Raw genomic sequence first — 22584 nt, 5'->3', positions numbered from 1 at the left:
AAGTTAGTCATCATGCAGATCTACCTATCCACACTGGGGGAGGGGTGAGATATGATAACATTAATGATAACAAAGCAAAAATAAAATGCATGGCCTATATCATTGAATACTGTAGCTAATAGGAAAAAAATTGACCTAATTATTCTAAGGAAACTTATTTGATTAGCAATTCCATATCTTCCAACCCTTGGCATCTTAATTTAATTTTCTGTGATCTTACTAGCAGTAATAATGGATCACAGAAGTCTGCATAATTAATTCTCTCATAAGATACAGTTTGAGAACAGATTTACATATATTAGCGTCTCCCTTTTTTAATCAGTAGATTGCTATCTTTAACATACCATTTAAATAACAGATCTAAATGTGTTTTTGTAATCAGGATGCTGTATCTTAAGAATTAATAAAACTGAACTCTCAATGTTGAAATAAATATTAGCATTTATGCCATTAATCACTCTGATATTTTTCTCTCTCTTTCAACACAGACAGGCCTTGATTTAGGCTTACGACCTCTTCTCCCTTAGTTTCATAGGTCAGAGAACATATAGTTAACAGGTGCTGACTGTATCATGTACACTTTGGAAGAAAATGCCACTATTAATGGATTAATTAATTAAGGGAACACTGATTAGTTGTTTTGTAGTTTTCCCATATACACTCTTGATAATCTTGAGCTCCTCAGATTGCTATTTTTCAGAAATATTGGATACAAATGTTAAATCATAATTAATATTGATATTTACAATTAGCTACAGTATTTGTGAGCCTCTTGTGGCGCAGAATGGTAAGGCAGCCATCTGAAAGCTTTGCCCATGAGGCTAGGAGTTCAATCCCAGCAGCCGGCTCAAGGTTGACTCAGCCTTCCATCCTTCCGAGGTCGGTAAAATGAGTACCCAGCTTGCTGGGGGGTAAACAGTAATGACTGGGGAAGGCACTGGCAAACCACCCCGTATTGAGTCTGCCAAGAAAACGCTAGAGGGCGTCACCCCAAGGGTCAGACATGACTCGGTGCTTGCACAGGGGATACCTTTACCTTTACTTTACAGTATTTGTGTCCTCTGTAATATAACACAATTCTTCTCACTAGAAACATTAAGCAACCCTTTCTCAACTGTTTGACCATTAAGAAATCCCTGAAAGATTCTTCAGGCTTCAAGAAACCCCAGAAGTGGTGCACTCATGCAGAATATGGTTCCCATTCCCTCCAGGGCCATTTTGGGATGGGGGGAGTAGGTTAACATGACTATTTATTCCACCAGATCATTGGATGAGGCTGGGCTGCAAGGACAATCTGCCCCCCTTATAACAGCAGTAGCAAAGACCAACTGGCACTCTCCCCCCCCCTCCCCAGGATGGGGTAGTAAGGTGTGGTTTAGTCTAGGCTTATGTTTTTTGCCGTATCTTGGTTTATTTTGGTATTGTGTGTATCTTTGTTTTTATGGATTTTTATGTATGCTTTTTACTAGTGTTTTATTTGCTGTAACTTGCCTTGAGCCTCTAAGGAGAGGCGAGTAACAAATTCTAATTCTAATTCTAATTCTAATAATAATAATAATAATAATAGAAAAATTGTGTGCCACCCCTCCAGACTTGCTGTAGGACTCTCACAACCAAATCAATAAAACGAAGACCCAAACAATAAAAAGTCAATAAAAACAAATCATAAGAATTAAAAAAAAGTCAATAAAACTAACCCAGAGCAAAATGATATTTACAACACAATACTCTGGCTAAGGACAGACTATAAACAGCTAATAGAAGGTGGAACCCTAAAAGCCCAAGTGAAGAGAAATGTTTTGCCGTTGTGCCTAAAGGAAAGTAAAGAAGGCAACAGGTGATCTCAAAGGGAAGGGCATTCCAAAGGCAATATGCCACCATCTAAAAAGTCTTGTCTCACTGCCACTCACCTTACATCTGGAGGTGCAGTCACATGCAATGGACTTTGAGAAAGTGTTCTTCTGGAAGGCTAGACTAGAAAGGATGAGGCAATCCTTTCAGTTTTCCCAATTCTCTCGTGCAAAGAGAGGGCTTTATATATACTCTTTTCAATACCCATTATACAATTATATAAGGGACAGATCCATTCCCTGCAAAAGATGGTGGGGGAACTTAATTTTGCACACAAGCACTGACACATATATATAACATTTTTAACCCTGTATTTTTAGAAAGCAAGGAGGCCAGGCGGGACATCTGCCTAACTGGGCCTCCAATTTGCTGTATAGATTTTATAAATATATAAAAAGCTTCAGCAGCAGCTGCTACTGCAGCACAAGGGAGTTCACTGTGTGTAACTGAAGGTAAGCTGAGGGTATGCAAGAAAATATTTTTAAACATTTCATTTAAATGAAACATTTTAAATTTTATTTAATTTTAAAAGGCATCCAATTAAGCACAGCTTCTACTGGGTTGAAGAGTTACTATGAAAATTAAGCATAACTTCAGTTTGCCTCCATTAAGGGTTAAGAAAATCCTAGAGTTTGGGTGATGGAGTCTGGGGAGGGGAGGATTTGGGAAGGGCCTCAGCAGATGTAAATGGCATAGACCCACCCTCCACAGCAGCCATGTTCCTTGGGGGAACTTGGGTCTTCCTCTGTCCCCTGCTCCCCATTGAAATAGAAACGTATTCTGCACGTGGTTAGGGAAGCTCAGAAAGGGAGGAGGGAGCAAAGCACGGCAGGAGCCTCTTTCTTTCTTTTCTTGAAGGGGGGGGGGAGAGAGAGAGAGAGAGAGAGAGAGAGAGAGAGAGAGAGAGAGAGAGAGAGAGAGAGGATTGGAAACAGCAAAGGAGGGAGAAAAAAACCAAGAGGCAAATTTCTACCGAGAGAAGTTAGGGCTTCTGGAGCCTCTGCTGAGAGAAGTTAGGGCTTCCCCTTTAAACTTGCAGCCTGGGAACGAGTTCGGAACATGCAGAGCTCTGCATGCTTTCTCACACTGATTTTTCAAATATAGATTTTTCAAAAATATAGATTTTTCAAATATTTTCAAATATCCACTAGGATATCGCAGGGAAAAGGTAGGGTCACTCCAGATCAATCATGTTTGTTGCAGAGGGAAAATTTAAATCTGACAAAATCAAAATGGAAATCGCATTCAGTGGAGATGGCAGGGACTGAGTCGACCTGGGATTGGAATAAAAGCTCCGTGCAGATTCAGTGCTGTAGAGACCGGGAGCCAGCCAAATAACAGAGAATCACAGAATCATAGAGTTGGAAGGGGCCATACAGGCCATCTAGTCCAACCCCCTGCTCAATGCAGGATCAGCCCTAAGCATCCTAAAGCATCCAAGAAAAGTGTACATCCAACCTTTGCTTGAAGACTGCCAGTGAGGGGGAGCTCACCACCTCCTTAGGCAGCCTATTCCACTGCTGAACTACTCTGACTGAAAATTTTTTCCCTGATATCTACCCTATATCATTGTACTTGTAGGTTAAACCCATTACTGGGATCCTGTCCTCTGCAGCCAACAGAAACAGCATCCTGCCCTCCTCCAAGTGACAACCTTTCAAATACTTAAAGAGGGCTATCATGTCCCCTCTCAACCTCCTTTTCTCCAGGCTGAACATTCCCAAGTCCCTCAACCTATCTTCATAGGGCTTGGTCCCTTGGCCCCAGATCATCCTCGTCGCTCTCCTCTGTACCCTTTCAATTTTATCTACGTCCTTCTTGAAGTGAGGCCTCCAGAACTGCACACAGTACTCCAGGTGTGGTCTGACCAGTGCCGTACACAATGGGACTATGACATCTTGTGATTTTGATGTGATGCCCCTGTTGATTACAGCCCAAAATGGCATTCACCTTTTTTACTGCTGCATCACACTGCCTGCTCATGTTTAGTTTACAGTCCACAAGTACCCCAAGGTCTCATTCACACCATTAAACTAATTCAGTTCCACAACACAACAGCATTTTTACTCCCTTAAATTTTCACTTTCATTGATACAACACACTCTACATTTTTAAAAATGGCACCTACTATATTTTATCTGGGATGGAATCCTTCATACTAAAAGAAACTGTACTCTCCTGTACTTACCCTACCCATGCTCCCTAAAGATTTGGTTTGTAAAGAAATGTTGCATAGACTTTTGTGTTCACTTCTTGCATTCCAGAACAGTCAGTAAACAATCAGAGAATTTGTGCCGCACAAGCAAATTTTTTTCATATTTTATGCATGCCATATTATCAAATACATAATATTTCAGAGTATTAATTTAATGAAACAAGCAAGCAAAAAAAGCCGTTTATCTTTTTATTCTCTAGGATTCATTCTGGCAGCATTCTTGTCTTTAATCAAATTAACCCATCCTGTAAAAATCTGCTATGAAATCTTCATTACAAATCATTTACATTCTTCTTCTCATTAAAGTTGAATATAAAGACATTTATTTTCACAAATAAATTCTATTTATTAAATTCATAAAAGCACTTATTTCTGTTTTCACTCCAACACAGCATCTGTTTGCTTCCCTTTTGATCTTTTCTAAAATCTTGTATAGTGACGTTTGTAACTGCGTCACTTGTCTGGGTCATCCATTCTGCCATCCCCTGAGGGGGGTGCTGTTCTCTATGTGTGATAAGGGGAATCTGCCTTCCAGTTTTCACCCATTTTGTTTTGTGGGCTGATTCTAAGGTGCCCACATACCTTTCTAACTTGCTATTGCTGCCCATAACAAAAAAGTGATTTACCCCTTTTTAAAAGCTAGACTGCTATTAAAATGGCATAACAATGCTGTGAAAGACAACTGCAACTCTAGTAAAATTTATAGAAAATCCTTTGGAAAGATTCAAATAGGAAGGGAAAGCAATCAACAGCTCAGTTGTTCTTGGTGTTGTAATCAAATAATTTTTTTTTCTTATAACAGACTCCCAAAATATTTGTAAAAAGGAAGAACATTGTGATAAAATAATAATTACTGTTATCAAACAATACACATTTCATTAAAATAGCTACTCTCCAAGTATGTAGCTACTGGCATTTGAACTACTGGCAGCCACTTTGCTTGTTCTGCATAAGACTATCACAGCCTATAGATGTCTCATGAAAACAACACATATTGCAACACTCGCTGTTAGACTTGCAACAGTTTGCAATGTTCTCATCTATCAGAAGGCATTCACAAGCAGATATTCCACTGTTTCAAGACAATTAAACTGTGGGAGTACCTCCGTGAACAAGCCAGATGGCAAAAAAAAACAACAACCCTGTATCACTATATAGCAAAATGGCCCACATATTACCAGTTCATGCCTTTAAAGCCATGACCGTTCCTTTCTATTCTCCTGCATGTGTGTGCTGAATAGATTAAACAAATTACTTTCTGATTCATTAAAAATCAGAAGGATGCCCCTGAAGATACTCTCTGAGAATACCCCTGACATCCAGACCTCTCAGTGGAAACAGGAGGCCAGTGGAGGAAGAGAGGCCAGCAGCAGAGAAGGGGTGAGGAGTGAGGTGGTCAGTGGCAACGCACCCAGGCTCTCCCGGATTGGCGGACAATGTGCAGGGGCTTCTCCTGTAGAAACAATGCCCAGCCCTGAACCTGGACAGACTGCTCCCCTTTTTCAAGCTTCATTGTAGAGTCTCTTTAAACTTTAACATGATCACACAACAAAACTTTAAAGCCACAACAGCTGAGGGCTGGCAGAGCTCCCACCTTTCAGCTGTTTCTGCTGCTTTCTGAAAACATAATTTAAAGGAACTGCAGTTTGCTGGGCCCATAAACCACAAAGCAAACCACATTTTTTCAATAAAATCAGAGTCCAGTAGCTCCTTTAAGACCAACAAAGATTTATTCAGGGTGTGAGCTTTCGAGTGCAAGCACCCTTCGTCAGACATGCTTGCACTTGAAAGCTCACACCCTCAATAAATCTTTGTTGGTCTTAAAGGAGCTACTGGACTCTGATTTTACTGTGTTACTTCAGAGCAACACAGCTACCCATCTGAATCACATTTTTCCAGTTCATGCCCACCCCTAATCCTGCTGCTGGGCAACTGTCCCCTTATTGCAGAGAAAACATAACCCATGCTTTACTAATTTCTTACTGACTTTTTTCAATGCTGCCCTTTTTACAACATTTCAAAACGCTTATCAGTTGTTGATCAAGAAGAGTGGATACCTTTTTACAGTGGCCCATTAAAAAAAACAGGCCAATATTTTGGCAAGATCCATTCTTTTTTACAAATGCCTAGTTTTCCTGCAATTGCCAAAGTCCAGTTAACAAATGGCCAATGCTCCTAAAAGCAGCTTACATTAGCCTTTCCTTTCCTCTCCATACAACACCTTGTGGGGTAGGTGAGACTGAGAGAGCCTTGATATAACTGCTCGTCAGAACAGCTTTATCAGGGCTGTGGCGAGCCCAAGGTCACCCAGCTGGTTGCATGTGGGGGAGTGCGAAATCAAACCTGACTCGCCAGATTAGAAGTCCATGTTCCTAATCACTATACCAACCTGGCTCTCTTGATGATGGAGGGAGAACCATTGAGAAAAGTATGAAGAGTATTCATAATGGGAATATATAGAGCCCCAGAAAAAGAACAGTAATGGTTTATATAGTTCAACCCTCCATATGACCACAACAGGTCCAATAATGGCTCCCTGGGAGTGTTTCAGGTCTGGAAAATGGCATTAGGAGGTGGCTTAAATGCCCTTCCCAAATTAACATAGGAGTATATAAACAAAGGTAAAGGTATCCCCTGGGCAAGCACCGAGTCATGGCTGACCCTTGGGGTGATGCCCTCTGATAAGGCAGCCGACATGCTGTCTGAAAGGTCTGACCATGAGGCTGGGAGTTCGATCCCAGCAGCCAGCTCAAGGTTGACTCAGCCTTCCATCCTTCCGAGGTCAGTAAAATGAGTACCCAGCTTGCTTGCTGGGGGGGTAAATGGTAATGACTGGGGAAGGCACTGGCAAACCACCTCGTATTGAGTCTGCAATGAAAACGCTCGAGGGCATCACCCCAAGGATCAGACATGACTCAGGGTTTGCACAGGGGATACTTTTACCTTTACCTTTATATAAACAAACTGTACGTTTGTAATGAGTAATTTTTTAATGAGTAATACAAATATACTCATTAAAAGGTTTCTTTCTTCCACATTTTCCAAGTGTCATGAATCCCTGGTTCCTGCCCCGATTTCTACACATGTGTACTGATTCTCCACCCCCCCCCCAAGGGTTTGCCGGAACTCCCTTCTGGCTCTGGCATCTCAGCCCAGCTCAGGAGTGGCATCTTTCCCTTTGCCCCCCACTTACATTTCAAGGGATTCATCTGCGTCCCCGGCACCTTGCTATCTTTCTTCAAGGCTGTTCTTCTCAGAATTCAAATCAACAGATGGGGAAATTGCTCTAACACCCCTCCATATCAAAGGACGCTCTGATCCTGCTTTTCTGTGAGAATGCCCACTTCCCACCTAGGCTTGTCCCTTGCCTTGCCCCCTTTCCCGTGGCCCAGATATATAGGTCTTGCCACCCCCTACCACGGTGTCTCTGTCAAAGCTTCTGTCTGTGAACATGTGCTATGTGTGGACTTTTCTCTGCTGACTTCTTCAAATAAAGACTTTTTACTTAAAGCTTTCCCTGGAAGCCAGAGAGTGAGGTCTGTGGAGTTAGTTTGCTGAGGTTCAACCACTTTGTTCCTGACACCAAGTCAAGCTCAAGGAAAGGCAACAGTAGTAGAATGTACTTAAGAGCAAAACAAACTCAGGTTTAAAGTAGTTTAAAATAAAAACCAGAGTCAGCCTGGCTAATGGTATTGAGTTAAATGACCATTAGTATTTCAGTGGAAGACAGTTCATTATATCCACCCCTGAACAAAGTTATTTCAAGAAATAACACAGACAGAACTCCAAAATGAAATTCCACAATTCAAGTAACACTATGCAAAGGAACAAGTGGGTTAAATAAGGGTTAAATGTTAGTCTAGGTCCTGTGAGGCCCAGCTTCAAATCCCCACTATGCCATGGAAGCTTAATGGGACATTGTGCCAGTTACATGCTTTCAGCCTAACCTACCTCACAAGGTCCATACATAGAAAAAAGTCTCAGCCACTTTGGGTCCCTATTGGGGAGCAAGGTATAGTACAAATGGGAGACAGAGAGATTTCACTTGTGTAAGGGGAAAGACTAAATTTGTGTGAATTTCCACCGTGAATTCTAACTTCCTAATATGGATCCTACCGGGGGGGGGGGGGGAGGACTGACTATAGGAGGCAGGGTGAAGTAGGAAATATATGTTCTGTTAGTGAATCTCCCCTCCAACTTACAGAGAACATACCAGAGGTATCTACCTTTCAAATACATTATGATGGCCCATAGCGAAATTGTTTTATCTTCTGATTTGTGATTCTTCTGCTGCTTTTAATATGAAGATAATAGTGAGAGGTTTCTATTTTGAAAAGATGTTCTGGTTTGAAAAGCTCCACAATTCTAATTTATACTTATGCCTCACATTTAATCTAACCACTTTTTATTCTTATTCTCTAAGGATTTTATTACATTCCTTTTATTTTTTAAGCAACTTTGAACTAATTATACCTATCTTTCAAAATCCCAGCAGTTTTCAGAGTTCTCTCTTAGGTACAAATATGCAGGCTATTTCTAAAAATTAATTCAAAAGTATTAATGAAGTAATTAAGCTTTTCAGTCAAAACACAACAGCATTTTCACACAGAGATATCAACTGTGGTTGAGCGTAATAGTGACTAGATATGATGGCATGTCAGTTTAACCAACTGAAACAGTTAAGGCATAGAGATATTTATTTATTTAGGGTATTTGTATAACCCAACTTACTCCTTACAGTCAGAATCTAAGACAGGCAATAACAGGGAGGCTAAGGTTATCAACTCTGGTTGGAAAATTTCTGGAGATCCCAATGGGTAGACGGACGTCAATGGGATACAATGCCATAGAGGTCACCCTCAAAACAGCCTCTTCCTCCAGGGCAGTGGTTTTCAACCTGGGGATCGGGACCCCTTTGGGGGTTAAACAAGCCCTTCACAGGGGGTCACGGCAGGGCAAGCCATCTACACAACAACCTTGCGGGGTAGATCGAGACAGAGCATTTATCTGTCTGGAACAGCAGAAAAGAGTGAGATCGGCATTCTGGGACAAGAGGCAGAACTGAACTGAGAAACCCCGGGAAAAAACAATTTATATAAAATCATGAACAATGGATCTTCATGCCATTGGTCAGTTACGGTTCAATTTCTGTGAATTTTGTGGTTGGGGGTCACCACAAGAAGAGGAACTGTGGGGCTTGGGGAGGTGAGGGACTTCAGTGGGGTATAATGCTATAAAGACCACCTAACACAGCAGCCATTTGCTCCAGCTGAATAGGTGTCTGTCTTCCAGGAAATCTCCAGCCACCAATGGGAAGTTGGCAACCCACCATCAGTATAGTTTATCATCTACTTTAAGTAAGTTTGCTTAATTTGTAACTCAAAGTGCAAAACACAGTCCACAAGCCATACATCAAGAACTGGTCCTTAGCACAACCTCTCACACTCCCACACACAACCTGTTCTATTATGAGGAAGGAAGCAGCAGCAGTAGGCTGATAATGGAAGCCTGAACAGAATTACAACCTTTTAAACCCACTGACTTCAACTGGTTTAGAAAGATGTAATTCACTTAGGATTGCATGTTATTGTCCCTGGTGGCAACTAGTGGAGGATGGGGAAGGTACAGGAGCAGCAGGGAGGCCCAGCCAACTAAGATGATGTCACGGCCCAGATGACAAGGAAATGACACTAGCACTTCTGGGACTTCAGGATGATACTCTAATATTGGGGCAATAACTCTTGTGGCAAATTTAGTTTCTATCATAGAGCTTTTGTCCAAATGCCACAATATCACCCCCAATGTCCTGAAAGTGATTGTGTCACTTCTGGGTCCCGAGGGCAGCTACACAGATATGTTGCTGCATGTGGGAAGATTTCCCTTCTTTTGGGGGGTAAATTCCCCATGTGGGCCAGCTGATCAGTGGTACAGAAGAAGGACCTGGCACTGGGGCATCCCCATCCCCACAGGAGGGGTGGTGGTCGGGCAACTACACATGGCTGACTGCATTTAAGGTATTAGTTTATCACTGGGCATGCCTGCCTCAAGAGCACAGGAATAATCATTAGATTATTTTACAGAGGAATGCCAAATTAGTACTATAGAACATTTACTACATTTTTTCTTATAGGCTGCATTCAAACATCATTGAAAACTGCACTACTGTTACACAATGGGATTATTAATTGCAATGGGATTATCATGGCTGAACAGGAAATCCAGTTAAACCATGCTAACAAACTCAAGAGGACAATTAAAATATCACAACTATCATAACTATCATAACAGCAGCAGTTCCCATGTAATACAACCATTCAGTCAAAGTCATGGGGTGACCTCAAGCAACGTACTTTCAGACCAACCTATTCCACAAGATTGTAAGCATAAAATGGGGAGTGTGCACTGAGGAAGACCATAACACTACTATAAGTACCATGAAAAAAAGGTGACAGGGTCACATAATAAATAAATATATACTTCATCAAATCATCACTAAAATAATTAACAGCCTCTTTCTAAATGATTCATTTCATTACACTTTTTTTCTGTTCAGCATAAAATGAGAAGCAATGATAAATAAGGAGGTCAAATTAGGTGCCATATCTGAAGAATAAAAAGATGATGACATAGCCCTGTTTTGAGAATGGAAGCAAGCTTTGCATTTTCAAGTAAGCTGAGAAGAGCTATAAAATGCATGAATCATTTAGGGAACAACTTCACTGCACGACAAAGAGAGCAGAGTCCAAAATCATCTGAAAGACTTCTCTTAGACTTACAGAGGTAATAGCAACATTGTTTATATCTCTGGAAAAAGGAGAAAACTCATGAATAAAGAAATGGCATATATTGCACTTAATATGTTATTTCAACATATTTAGGGAAATGTAACAAATATAAAAATGGAGTGTTTTATTTAATTAAAGGGATACAAACTGTCCAAGTACTGCATTAGAAAAAATCAGAACATTGTCCCTCCACCAGTACATAATTCAGGCCCCATTCTGCACATGTTGGATAATGCACTGTCAATGCACTTTAGAAGCAGATTTTCCTGTTTTGCACAGGAAAATTCCGCTGCAAAAGCACATTGGCAGTGTGCGGAAAAGTGTGCAAAATGGGCCCTATAGTTTAAAAGAATGTCAACTGAATTTTAATTCTTTGTGATTTTCTGTACCAGATATTTAGACACTACTACTCAGATATTGATTATGAAATTCTACTATACTTTGGACACCACCATTTTATGCATTTGGTTATATTCTGTTTGGAAAAAAAAATAGGAGGGACCTTTTGGAAGTTTCATATAGAGACTATTGGGAAGTGTACAGAAATGTTCTCTGCCCTAACAATAATGTTACAATAATAACAATACAGTTCACACCCTTTACACATCGGAAGACACCTTCCACAAGTTAACAGTCAGCAATAGGAAAACTAGGGAGAAATAACTCATCTTATAGGCAAAGAGCAATTCAGTGCCCTACAAATATAAATTACCTTAGCTAAAAGAAGGAAAATAAACAGTAAGGTCACACCTAAAGCCAGAGTCACAACTAGAAGAGGGGGGAACTCAAAAGAAGGATTGTATCTTTTCCTTTGAAAAAGGTAGAGAATAAATTATCCGGGGGGGGGGGTCAGGTAGGAGATTATAAATTCTCAGAACATGAGGAAGTTCTTTTTGGCCACTGCCAAAGCCCCCTTATTCCACAAGAAATCTTTGGGGTGAAGAACAAAAACAAAATGTACAAAACTGGGGAGCAAATCCTCATTGCCCAGACTGAGTAACGCTCCATCATCAGCCCCACTAAACTAACCTTCAGCTGAGACACTGAGGTACCAAGTATCCAGGTGTTATTCAGGAAGTCAGGACAACTTGTGAGTTCCACAATTACTTTGGTAGCTGTATTCAAAATGGGACAAGGTACTAGGTTCAGATTACAGACCCCAAACACAAATAACACCACACAAGTATATTAATACGATTCATTACAAGTAACATTTATTACAAGTAATTTTCTATGCTTGCTATTTTACTTTTGAAGGAATTTAAACACATCCCTCCAATCCCCCCCCCCCCAAGATTTTAGATTTTTCTGCAAACTCAGTAGGTCTATCAAGTTTGCAGAAAAATCCATTTACTGCAAGTATGGCCCCAATTTGCAGATCTAGGTATCCACAGGTATACTTGGGAAATAATATTTTTCAATCTGAGAATTCTTGTTCAGGCTATAGTCCCAGGCTATAGTCAATCTGAGAATTCTTGTTCAGGCTATAGTCAGACTAAATGCAAACAGAACTCATATTCAAGATGCAGCTACTCTGGCCATACAAGGCCCAACTGAAGGTCCAAACTAGAATGAATCATCTTGCTCTCTGCCAGATTGCCGGCAGCTAGCTTGATTCTGTTTGGCCAACCCAGCGTGCTGCTACTATAATATGTAACCACATAACTTTGCAGCTGACATGTATTCACTATCAAGAATACCTTAGTCAACTTATGTTATAATGCAATCCCTCTCTAACACATGTAAAAAAGCTGGAACAGTTATATTATATAGAATAATAATATAGGGTTTCTATGGATCTCTCAAATGAACTAGATTTCACTTATTCTGCTCTGTATTTTTTCAGGAGCATGAGTTCTTCCCACTAATGTCAGACTGAAGAAAAAAGTAGTACTGTATATATTCCCCTTCCCATGGGTCCTTTCCCTCCCCTGCTCATACAACCTATCTGAGCTTACATTATTAACAGATTTGTGAGCCCTTGCAGAAATCATTGTTTATAAATAAAATTGTCCAGTGTACATTTTGTCCTGCTAGTTAGCAGCTTTTAAAGGTGACAATTTATTATGTACTTCAAAGGACATACAGTACACAAAGGATTTCCTGTGAGAAGAAAATGCGCCACAATGTGAGAGTAATAGATATCTGTTTTAATAAATATATGTAATCTGAAACAGATGACCACAATGGGGTAGTTACTGACCTGGAGCCAGACATCCTGGAATGTGAAGTCAAATGGGCCTTAGGAAGTCTGAGCAACAATAAAGCTAGTGGTAGTGACAGCATTCCAGTTGAACTATTCAAAATCTTAAAGGACGATGCAGTAAAAGTGCTACACTCAATATGCCAGCAAATTTGGAAAACTCAACAATGGCCACAGGATTGGAAAAGGTCAGTTTACATTCCAATCCCAAAGAAGGGCAATGCCAAAGAATGTTCAAACTACCGCACCATCGCACTCATTTCTCATGCTAGCAAAGTTATGCTCAAAATCCTACAAGCTAGGCTCCAGCAATATGTGGACCGAGAACTTCCAGAAGTACAGGCAGGATTTCGAAGAGGCAGAGGAACTAGAGATCAAATTGCCAACATACGCTGGATCATGGAGAAAGCTAGGGAGTACCAGAAGAACGTCTACTTCTGCTTCATTGACTATGCTAAAGCCTTTGATTGTGTGGAGCACAACAAATTGTGGCAAGTTCTTAAAGAGATGGGAATACCAGAGCATCTTATTTGTCTCTTGAGAAATTTATATGCAGGTCAAGAAGCAACAGTGAGAACTGAACATGGAATCACTGACTGGTTCAAAATTGAGAAAGGAGTTCGGCAAGGCTGTATACTGTCGCCTTGCCTATTTAACTTGTATGCAGAGCACATCATGAGAAATGCGGGATTAGAGGAGTCACAAATTGGGATCAAGATTGCAGGGAGAAATATCAATAACCTCAGATATGCAGATGATACCACTCTAATGGCAGAAAGTGAAGAGGAACTAAAGAGCCTGTTGATGCGGGTGAAGGAGGAGAGTGCCAAAGTTGGCTTGAAACTCAACATCAAGAAAACAAAGATCATGGCATCCGGCCCTCTCAATTCCTGGCAAATAGAAGGGGAAGAAATGGAGATAGTGACAGATTTTATTTTCCTGGGCTCCAAGATCACTGCAGATGGGGACTGCAGCAAAGAAATTAAAAGACGCTTGCTCCTGGGGAGGAAAGCTATGGCAAATCTAGACAGCATCCTAAAAAGCAGAGACATCACCCTGCCAACAAAAGTGCGTTTAGTCAAGGCTATGGTCTTCCCAGTTGCAATGTATGGCTGCGAAAGTTGGACCATAAGGAAGGCCGAGCGTCAAAGAATTGAGGCTTTTGAACTCTGGTGCTGGAGAAGACTCTTGCGAGTCCCTTGGACTGCAAGGCGAACAAACCGGTCAGTCCTAGAGGAGATCAGCCCTGACTGCTCTTTAGAAGGCCAGATCCTGAAGATGAAACTCAAATATTTTGGCCACCTCATGAGAAGGACGGACTCCCTGGAGAAGAGCCTAATGCTGGGAGAGATCGAGGGCAAAAGAAGAAGGGGACGACAGAGAATGAGGTGGCTGGATGGAGTCACTGAAGCAGTAGGTGCAAACTTAAATGGACTCCGGGGAATGGTAGAGGACAGGAAGGCCTGGAGGATCATTGTCCATGGGGTCGCGATGGGTCGGACACGACTTCGCACATAACAACAACAAATCTGAAACAATTAGGAATTAGGCAAGGTTAGGAGGATCTACTGAAAACTAGGTGGAGGGCTTCGTTTAGGATTTCCAGACGTAGCCTGGCAACCAGTAGGAAACGTGAAAGGCAGGAACTGTGATTGAGGGGATCAGTGTAACCGGAGCAATAACAGTTCTTCCTGTGTGACCTGTCATCTTGCTAGGGAGGGCATTAATCTAAAACTCTGTGGTTTAACCAGGGCAAATAGGCATCGCTCATCACGATGACATTGCTTCTGAGTCACACTGGAAGCAATATTATTGCTTTGTGGATGCTGTCATGCCAGCTAAGCAGCAGTGGACAATGGGTGCTGGGCTCCAAGAGATCCCCCATCTCCAGAGTGAAGCTGGCACTCCCAGATTCAAGCATGACTGCCAACCTCCAGGTGGAACCTGGAATGCTTCTGGAATGACAATTTATATCCAGCTGACATAGATCCAGAGTTTCCCTGGAGAAAACGGGTGCTATGGAGAGTGGCCTCCATATACCCCCATTGAGGTCCCTCCACCCCCACCTCCCCAATCTCCAGGAATTTCCCAACCCAGAGTGGACAACCCTAGTTTCATGGGAAGAAAAGGGGAAGAAAAGGATAGCACTTATTTTCCTAGGCCCAAGATTTTTCTTCATTGTTCTAGATACAGCTTCAGCTTGATCAGTCCTTCCTTAAGTATAGATGCCTTCAAAAATGTTATTAGTAAAGCTACAGTCATGTACAGTTATGTACATAAAATTGTACATAAAATGTACATAAAATGTACATAAAATGTACATGACTTATATGAAAATACTGCACTAAGCCCACTCCTTAGTCAAAGGGTAGACTATGAATTTAGATAACTAATCAAAACATGCATTATCTGCAGTCTTTAAATAAGTCCCTCCCATGTTCTCATCCATGCTTTCTATGAACACACTGTTGCAATACCTTTTGGCTTTTCTTGTTCTGACATCACTTGTGGATTGATATAAATTCACTAAATCTTCTGCCAGCTCTGCTGTCTACATAATCCTGAAGAAGAAGAAGAACAAGAAGTTGGTTCTTATATGCTGCTTTTCTCTATCCAAAGGAGTCTCAAAGCAGCTTACAGTCGCCTTCCTCTTCCACTCCCCACAACAGACCTGTGAGGTGGGTGAGGCTGAGAGAGCCCTGATCTTACTGCTCGGTCAGAGCAGTTTTCTCAGTGCTGTGATTAGCTCAAGTTCACCCAGCTGGTTGCATGTGGGGTAGCGCAGATTCAAACCTGGCTTGCCAGATTAGAAGTCTGCACTCCTAACCACTACACCAAGCTGGCTCCCGTGGAACTTTTCTTCATGCATAGCTAGAGCTCTACTAATCTCCTGATTTCCTTCACAGGGGCTTCATTCTTGTTTACATTTGAAACAATCAACTTTTGGCATCCCTTCCCAGTGGGGTTCACCTTGCAGCAGCTATTTCATTTATTTACCATAATTAAAGTCTATTTTGTACCAGGACTAAGATTACCAAAATCTGAATAAGCATAGCAGGTTAGGCATGACACTGAGTGTGGATATAAAGAAGAAAATAGTACTGCACTGATATGACAACAAGGTGATATGTGCAGCAAACAGATAGTCTGTCCCATACACAGTGGTATAATCCACAGTCCCTTTTTCTTTTGCCTGCCTGAACAAATCGTTTATAGTTTACTGTCCAGTGGTGGCCAAATTGTAGTTCTCCAGATGTCTATAGACAGGGACGGGGGCTGATTCTCACAGTAATTGTAGTCCATAAACATCTGGAGCAGCAGTTTGACCACCCCTGGATAGCCCTACATGTGTCCTTTGCCTCAAAAGCTATTACCTCAGCTTGCATTACAATTCACATTGGAGAACGGATTCTCTGAAGAAAGTGCTACTTAAAAATTAGTTGTCTAGAATTAGAAGCCTAGCAAACACTTCTATGTATTTTTTAAAATACAGATAGGTACATATAACAGCAAATAGTACTGCAAGAGGAGATGAATGAGAACTAGAACATGAACCAATTACGATTCTGATAATAATTAAAATAATAAATGTATGAGAACGATTAAAGTATACTTTCTCTATCTTAATCCTTGTGATATTTCTGACATCTCAGAGGACACATTCCACATGCCCCACTAAATACAGGGTTAACTTTTGAATGTGAAGTTCCACTTTGCAGAATAAAGAACCACCATTTACTTCCGAAATCCCTGGGTGCACTCTTGAAAAGTCAGGAAAATGGACATTGGAGGACACCAAAAGGGCATCTAATTGCTCCCAGGCAGTATCTTCAAGTCTTTGTCTTAGGTAAAGCACAAGGAAAGCAGCTGCACCGCAGACTACTGTTAGCTCTCAACCTTTACTCTGAAAAGTCTCTTTCTACATGTGCAGGCATTTGGGATAGTGGTGAAAACAGAGTTATCAACTGGAGAGGGAGAGGGGCTGGAGTTCTTCTGGAATCACATCTGATCCCCAGACTATAAATATCAGGAAAATGGCAGATTTGTATGGTGGACTCTATGACATCACATGTTCTTTGAGCTATCTTCCAAAGTACTATCCTGTCGAGGCACTGGCCTGGAGAGGCCAGGAATTTCCCAAACCAAATTTGGAAACTCTATTTGGAAACAGTGTCCAAGTGACTGACTCCAGAAATGTACACTAACAGAAGAGCTCATTGCATGTGAGCTCTCACCATCCATCCAAAGAAAAAGGTTCATATTGACATAGATCACAACTCTAGGTGAGAAACTAGAGGAGGAAGTCTGGAACAAGATCTAGGTAGTGAATGCCAAGAAGGTGATCTGCATAAATATAAAGAATTCCGAGTACAAGCTGCTAAACCACTCATATAGAAACACCCACCAGACTGCACATAATAATAATAATAATAATAATTATTATTATTATTATTATTATTATTATTATTATTATTATTATAAACATTCTCTCTTCATTTTCAGAAAATGTGCAGGCAGACTGGTCCATTTCACCATCTGTGGCAGAATTGCCCTACCATCCAGATATTCTGGAGCAGACATATGAAATACTGAGAGGAAAACCTCCACAGAAAGAATAAACCAGAAAATATGGCTTATTTCCAGTTACTGTGTGAGTAACAGTGTCCCTGCCTAACTGCATAAAAAGCTTCTTTGTAATGTAGTAATGGTAGTAACTATATAAGCTGTGATTTTACACCAAAAGAAAAATCTTCTTCCAAACATGATACAACAACTAATTAAACTTTATATGACAGAACAGCCACGCAGGGCATCATCAAAGATGAAAGCCATTGAGAAAATAATTAGACTCTACCAATGTAAACACTTATTTAAATCTGGGTTCTTTATATAGTGGTCACAGGAAGAATAAGCCGGACAAGAGCTGTAGGAGTAGGGGTCAACTTCCACAATTTCCTGCTGTAAATACCCCCATCTGCTATCATACTCCATAGTGTAGAGGAGGAAGATATACAGGTACTCTGCTAGTCTAAACTTTGTAATTCCAGTTTTTACTTAAGAAAAAACACTGAGGGAAAGGTAAGCAACCTTTCTGGTCTGTGTGTCAAAAGAAATGCAACATCTACCTGTGAAAAAACTGGTGTTTTGGCAAACAAAATGGGAAGGGAGATGAGGATCCACTGAGCCCCTGTGGTGCAGGCAGTCCTTGGAAGAGGAGATCTCTCACACCCAGTCGACAGCTGCCTAGGTCTGGAAGCCACTATGCAATTCCTATGCAACACCTTCTTCCACACTAATGGCCTCAACACTACGGCAAGTACCACAGGGGGGTCACTGTGTGACAGGCTCTTTCAACCCACACAGCCTCTCATAATTTGGGGAATCAAGTTATTAGGGTTCACTGCTGTGAAGGAGGACAGAGGATATGTAAAAACCAAAGATTGATTGATTGGTTCTTTAAAACAACCTATCAATCAATCAATCAGCTGCACAGATCATCTCCAGACTATCAAAACTTAAACAGGTGTTTACTGACTAATCACTATGTTGGATCCTTTTACACAGAGAGAATTCTACCCACACCATCCTGTGTTTTCTCATGAGTCAGAATAAATAATATGATCACCAGAGACAAGCCTAACAACTGGGTATGCTGTCCTCTTTCAGAGGTACAGCTAAACAATTCTGTCATGCTTCCAGGCAGAGCCACCTCATTTATGGGGGGAGACCTCTCCCTGAGGCAGATGCTGTGCTTCCCTCCAACACTCCCTCCCACCTCTGAAAGGTGAAAGGCACATGGTAGGATGCCACATTCCAGGTGGGAGCTGGGATTTCCCCAGACTACAGAGATCAATTCCCTAGGGAAAATGAATGCTTTGGAGGGTGGAGTCTGTAGCATTGTACCCCTCTGAGGTCCCTGACCCCCAGGCTCCACCCCCAAATCTTCAGGAGTTTTCCAGCTTGGGTCTGGCAATCCTATCCCTACCCCAGGGAGGCTGGCAAACCCTAGCTCAGGAATAAAACAGTTGAGGTTTTTTTCTTTTCTCTTTGGAGCAGGCAAGAGGGGCTCCTGTGCATTCACTCACCTTGGTTGACCAGGCAGAGACACAGCCCTTTGTGCCAAGAAAAAGAGTATACCATTATTCACCAGACATGTTAGTGATTGCCTACCCATGCAATAAGGTTGCTACCTATCTCCAAATGGTTCAGGCAGAATAACATGATCTGTGAATAATCAGATAGACTGCTTTAGCACAGTGGTCCCCAACCCCTGGTCCGCGGCCCGGTGCCGGGCTGCGAAGGCCTCGGCGCTGAGCCGCGGCTCCCTCTTCCCGTCCCCCCCCACAGTGAGAAGCTCGCCAGGCTGCGAGCAAATCGGCCGCCGAAGCGCCCGATCAGCTTGCGGCCCGGCAAGCTTCTTGCTTTGGGAGGGGGCGGGAAGAGAAGCTTGCCGGGCCGCAAGCTAATCGGCCGCTTTGGCGGCCGATTTCCTTGTGGCCTGGAGGGGCGAGGAGAGGGAGCCGCGACTGCCAGCATGCCGGCGGCACAAACGCGCACGAGCAGACTTGCCGCGTGTGTGCGTTTGCGTCCAAATGGTTCAGGCAGAATAACATGATCTGTGAATAATCAGATAGACTGCTTTAGCACAGTGGTCCCCAACCCCCGGTCCGCGGCCCGGTGCCGGGCTGCGAAGGCCTCGGCGCTGAGCCGCGGCTCCCTCTTCCCGTCCCCCCCCCAACAGTGAGAAGCTCGCCAGGCTGCGAGCAAATCGGCCGCCAAAGCGCCCGATCAGCTTGCGGCCCGGCAAGCTTCTTGCTTTGGGAGGGGGCGGGAAGAGAAGCTTGCCGGGCCGCAAGCTAATCGGCTGCTTTGGCGGCCGATTTCCTTGTGGCCTGGAGGGGCGGGGAGAGGGAGCCGCGGCTGCCAGCATGCCGGCGGCACAAACGCGCACAAGCAGACTTGCCGCGTGTGTGCGTTTGCGTCCAGGGGCGCAAACACGCACACACGGCAAGTCCACGCGTGCACGTTTGCGCCGGGGCTGCCACGCATGCGCGGGGCCCCGGGTCACCCTCTCCACGCACCCCCGCGCAGCGGTCCGCAGCCTAAGAAAGGTTGCGGACCACTGCTTTAGCAGATGCAAAGGTGTTGGGACTTTCAGGCTTGGCTAGGTCCAAAGTCCATCCAGAGAAATAGAGCTGCAGAGTAATAGAATTTTTAAAGCATGCAGTGGTCAGTTACTTCTGTGGATGAGGCACAGATCCAGACTCACAGTGCTTTGTGATTTAAAAGAGAGATAATCTTTACTGGAAACATTATTTACAGAAATCTGCTTCAGTACAGAAACTTAAAGATAATTACAAAGAAAACACATTGCAAGTCTCTTATGGCTAGTTTTGCAGGAAGGACTACATATGGAGAGAGCTGAAAGCCTAATGGCTCTCCTTGCTTCAGCAAGCACACATACTGAAGTCCTTCTTCCTGAAGAAACAGGAGGTTGGTGAGAGCCCACCTTAAACAAAGGAATCCTCAGGACATGTGCTCAGGGTTTTTCCTTTGCAACCTCATCTGTGACCACTTGATGGCACTAATGAGCACATAGGGGCAGTTTTATTATTATTATTATTATTATTATTATTATTATTATTATTATTATTATTATTATTATTATATTTATTTCCCGCCACTCCCTTGCGGCTCGTGGCGGGTTACAACATCCTAAAATCCCCATTAAAATTCCATTAAAACAATAATTACAATTCCAACATTACTAACATGGCAAGATCGGCAAGTCAACTTCCCCCCCTCCCACTACTGGTGGGTGGAGAGGGGATCCTGATGGTGATTATTTCAGACCCTGATGGTGTTTACTTCGGTCCTAGTCCCAAATCCCAGGGGGGCCATAGGTCTATATTGTCAGCCTTGGCCTCAACCATAAACCAGGCGGAAGAGCTCCGTTTTGCAGGCCCTGCGGAACGATGAAAGATCCCGCAGGGCCCGCAGCTCTCCCGGGAGCTCATTCTACCAGGCGGGGGCCAGGACTGAAAAGGCCCTGGCCCTGGTCGAGGCCAGGCGTGCTTCCCTAGGGCCGGGAACGATCAACAGATTTTCACCCACAGAGCGCAAGGCCCTGCAGGGGGCATAGGGCGATAAGCGGTCCATCAGGTATGTGGGTCCCAACTCGCGTAAAGCCTTGAAGGTTAGACCCAAAACCTTGAACCGGATCCGGGCAGCAATTGGCAACCAGTGCAGCTGCCTCAGCACTGGCTGGATGTGGGCCCTCCAAGGTATGTCAGTGAGGGCCCTAGCAGCTGCGTTTTGCACTAGCTGAAGTTTCCGGATCAAGGACAAGGGAAGGCCTGCGTAGAGCGAGTTACAGAAATCTATTCTGGAGGTGACCGTCGCATGGATCACTGTGGCTAAGTGTTCGGGGGACAGGTAGGGCGCTAGTAGTCGGGCCTGGCACAGGTGGAAATATGCCCAGCCTGCTGCTTTTTTGACCTGCGCCTCCAAGGTCAGGGAGGCGTCAATGATCACACCCAAATTCCTGGCCTGGGACACGATAGTGAGTTGCGTCCCTCCCAGGGTGGGTAAGCGCGCTTCCTGGCCCTGGCCCCTACGTCCCAGCCACAGGACCTCCGTCTTGGAGGGGTTGAGTTTCAGGCGACTCTGCTCGAACCATCCTGTCACCGCTTCCAAACATCTGGCAAATGGTTCCGGGGGGGAGTCCGGGCGGCCGTCCATGAGGAGACAGAGCTGGGTGTCATCAGCGTACTGGTGGCAACCCATCCCAAAACTCCGCACCAGCTGGGCCAGAGGGCGCATAAAAATGTTGAACAGTGTGGGGGAGAGGACCGCGCCCTGGGGGACTCCACAAGGAAGTCTGTAGGAACGTGAGAACTCATCCCCCACTGCTACCCTCTGGGTCTGGTCCTGGAGAAAGGAGCGTATCCAGCGTAAAGCTGTGTCCCATATCCCTGTGCCGGCGAGGCGGTAGACCAACAGTTCATGATCCACGATGTCAAAAGCGGCCGACAGGTCCAGAAGAACCAGCACTGCCGACCCGCTCCTATCCAGCTGGTGACGGAGGTCATCCAACAGGGCGACCAACAGCGTCTCCACCCCGTGGCCAGGTCGAAAGCCAGACTGATATGGATTGAGTGCCAAAGTTTCTTCCAAGAATGCCAGGAGCTGGTCTGCCACGGCCCTTTCAACCACCTTGTCCAGGAACGCCAAGTGTGACACTGGGCGGTAGCTGGCTGGGTCCCGCGGGTCCAGCATGGATCTTTTCAGGAGAGGGCGAACCACTGCCCCCTTCAGCTGCCCAGGGAACTCCCCAGAATCCAGGGAGAGGTTGATGATGTTCCTAAGCTGGCCTCCTATCATCTGGCCACCTCCCTTGAGGAGCCATGACGGACACGGATCAAGGGGGCAAGTGGTCGCCCTAACCGAACCTAGCAACTTGACCACTTCGGGTAAGGAGAGCCGTCTGAAGCCATCAAACATCACCTCCAAAGGCAGCCAACAGGCCT

At 43.6% G+C, this 22584-nt stretch overlaps 1 protein-coding gene across 8 annotated transcripts in view; it reads right to left on the bottom strand.

The window, feature by feature from the left end:
• FRMD3 (FERM domain containing 3) overlaps nucleotides 1-22584 on the bottom strand; it is a 152781-nt gene that overhangs the window by 122272 nt on the left and 7925 nt on the right. For 4 of the 8 annotated variants that reach the window (XM_077344697.1, XM_077344698.1, XM_077344695.1 and 1 more), the window contains exon 2: nucleotides 15532-15615. The exons of the other annotated variants lie outside the window; for them this stretch is intronic. The gene's annotated coding sequence lies outside the window, so the exon portion shown is untranslated. The remainder of the gene's footprint in view (nucleotides 1-15531; nucleotides 15616-22584) is intronic. 8 annotated transcript variants of the gene reach the window in all.

Source organism: Paroedura picta, chromosome 7, assembly GCF_049243985.1.
Source record: "Paroedura picta isolate Pp20150507F chromosome 7, Ppicta_v3.0, whole genome shotgun sequence".
Taxonomy (NCBI): Eukaryota; Metazoa; Chordata; class Lepidosauria; order Squamata; family Gekkonidae; genus Paroedura; species Paroedura picta.
This window is presented reverse-complemented; position numbering and strand designations above follow the sequence as displayed.